Here is a 3,443-nt window from a genome sequence, read left to right on the forward strand (position 1 = left end):
CACACACACACACACACACACACACACACACACACACACACACACACGTAGTTACATGCACGTACATTTCTTTAAGTGAAAACTATAGTCTCAAGACTCTTATCATAAGATTATATACTTTGTAAAAAAGATGGAAACAACCTCAAAAATGGTTGTCAGTAGTTGAGGGCTTTTCGGTCTAATTCAAAAGCAAATAGACTGATATGCTATCTGAGCATCAATCACGAAAGGAGTCATTAGAATTTGATCAACCCTTGAACAACACAATAGGTCCTTCTAAAGGAATGAGAACACGAAGCTTCTGAGGACAAAATAGGAAACTAACAGAATCCCCACTGGCAGAATTCCAGTGTAATCGACTTTGCATGATGGAGCAATGATTCAGCAGAAGTTTAAATAGATGCCATCTTAAGTTCTAATTTTCAGAAGACAGACTGTGGGACACCACCTTAAAAAGAACAGCATAAAAATCTTTGAGAGACACGATTGGAGAGAAAATAAGGGTTCTCAACGCAGAGATGGGGAAAAGACAAATCAGTTAAGAATTGCTGAACTGAATCAAGCTATTAGGGTGGCAACCTGCCATGCCATAAAAGTGAAAAAGAGGAGCCTTTACTTCTTCCTAGATCCTGTTTTATTCAGACAACCTGTGGACACAATCTCCAACTGTTGAACTGCAGAAACCATTGCAGCTGCTGAATTCTGAATTCAAGTTTTCAATTCCATCTCAGAGAGAATCTTCAAGCAAGTAACAGACCTGCAACAATAATAGACTGATCTTATTTCCATTTTTATAACTATTTTTATTCATACTTAACTTTTAATCTTTTTCTCCATATTTAGCTAATACCTGTGCTACTTTTTAACCTTAGTTACTTCCAGCATCAATTGTGTAATAAACTAATCTCTATCTTGTTTAAGACAAAAGCTTTGTGACTGCTTATTTTAAAAATTGAAACAGTTAAATAAACTAAAAGAGCACTAAATGAGCTCTACAAGTATAGACTTTACAGATTACTTTGGTGATGATATATCTGATGTGACTTTGACAGCTTCTATGACTATCATAGCAAATGTATATGCCTTGTAGCTCTTCATGGAGTTCTCCAAAAGGATATTAGAATAGAATAGAATAGGATAATAATTTATTGTCACTTATATTTATGAAAATACAGTGAAAAGTGTATAACTTGACATAATCTAGCACCATTTTAACTGCAGAAATTATAAAAAGAAATAATTAAGACAAAGTTCATCTTTTGTTCTCTCCTCGGCTCCTGGGTTCCTGAAGTGGCTAAGGAATGCAGCCACTGAAGCTGCCCCTGAGGCTACCAAAGCAAGGATTTCTGGACCTGACCCATCGTGCTCTCAGCGCTAAAGCTGCTGTATCGCCAGAGCAGAACTTTGAGGGAATACGCTCCTGGCTACACTCCTAAAGTCCCTGCCTGCCACCAACTCCCGTACTCCAGCCACATGCTAGAACGGTGAAAGATAAAATGGGTAAGGTGTTCAATGCCTGGCAAAGGGGCAATGTTAGGAATACTTCTATTTTATGGGGCATTAGTACCTGTCCTAAGATAGCAGGTATTTCATAATGATGAGCTACATCTCAACAGGAAGACAACTAACAAATGAACATAAATGGCTAAAAAGGAAAGTGAATATTCATGTAGCATAGGAAGAAGGACAGAAAATAAAAGTGACCAGTAAATAGAAAATGTGGAAATAGATAATGTAGAAATAAAAAATCAATCAAAAGGGATTTTAAAAAGTAGGAATAAAGGGTGCAGAGAAAGAAAACAAAAAGCAGACCAGTTACAAGGAGTGGAAAACTCAAAATATAGACATGAGTTGTTAGCTAGGACAAAAATAATCAAGACACCAAGAACAGCATTAAATGCAATCCAAGGGAAAAGTGATAACAGGTATGTATGGCAATACTTGGAGAATGGGGAATAAATTTGGAAATTCAAAGCAATTGTGTCACATTAAGGGAAGATAGTAGTAAGTCCTGGTCTCGTGATTCAGACTCCAGGATAACATGTTGGGGACAATGTTCAAATCCCACCACAGCAGCTGGTGAAATTAGAATTCAATTCATAAATATGGAACAAAAGCTGATATCAGTAATGGTAACCATGATAACTGTCATCAATTGACGTAAAAGCTCAACTAATTCATTAATGTCCTTTAGAGAAGGATATCTGCTATCTTTACTTGGTCTGGCCTAGAGGTGACTACAGGTGCATAACAATACAGTTGACTCATATTTGTGCTTTCATATAGCAAGCCAGTCAGCTCAGGGCAATTTTGGAATGGGCAACCAATGATGGCCTTAACAGTGATGTCCGTTTTCCATTAAAGAATGAATAGAAAACACAGAAAAGGCTACGCTTCAACATTCACTGCACTTCGTAAATGATTTAATGGTTATTTATGGTAACCTCAGCTGCGGTTCTTTGCCAAGATTGAGCTTTATTGTGCTAAAGAAGTGCAATAGTTGGTAAATATTTTTGGATGGACAGAATAAATAATACAGGAAGATGTACAATGGTGTAGATAAAGGAGGGATTATGAATGGTGGAGAAAATTGATGTACCCAAAAAAAGGTTCAGAACTTTCTAATGATTTGAGAGAAGTGGAAAGGAATCTGCAAACAGATCAGGGATTAGGCCTTAATTGGAATAGCCATGTTTTTGTTCTAAGAAAGTTTAATTATTCACTTACTGAGTGAAGCAGGGAAGTGAGGTAAACTGAGAAATATATACAGGGCTTCTTTTTACAATGGCCCTATGCTGGGCACTGTGATGTTTTGGGGGTCAGTTAGCTCACTTGGTTGGAAAGCTGACTTGTGATGCAGTATAACACCAACAGCACAAGTTAAATTTCTGCATGAACTGAGGTTATCACAAAGGGCTTACCTGCTTAACCTCACCCCTCACCTGAGGCATGGTAATCCTCAGGTTAAACCACCAGCAGTCATCTTTCTCTAATGACAGAGCAGCCCTATGGTCTTCTGGGATTATAGTAACATTAAAGTAATCGATGCTGCCAACTGAATAATGAAAATGATCAGGTAGGTGTGTTAAATATGACAAGCATTTCAGGAGTAGTGGCCAGAATATGATAAAGCTTAAGCTCCAAATAAAACGGAAAGCAGTTAATATTAAAATAAAAGTTTTCATGACATAGCACCAATTTTACATACCCTACACTCCATCAACCTTCTCTGAAGGGCCACTAAATCCAGTCTGAGGAGTCAACTAGCTGAGGTGAGGTAGAAAGAAAAACTGACAGATGGGATAGCACACCAGCACAACAACTGGATTTTTTTCATAGATTGCCAAGCTGCAGAGTAAATATACACCATTAAAAAGCAAAATATTTCAGATTTCTGAATTTTAGATAAATAAATGTATTAATAACACTCTACAATTGAAGAA

Source organism: Rhincodon typus, chromosome 31, assembly GCF_021869965.1.
Source record: "Rhincodon typus isolate 14 chromosome 31, sRhiTyp1.1, whole genome shotgun sequence".
In the NCBI taxonomy this organism is placed as follows: domain Eukaryota; kingdom Metazoa; phylum Chordata; class Chondrichthyes; order Orectolobiformes; family Rhincodontidae; genus Rhincodon; species Rhincodon typus.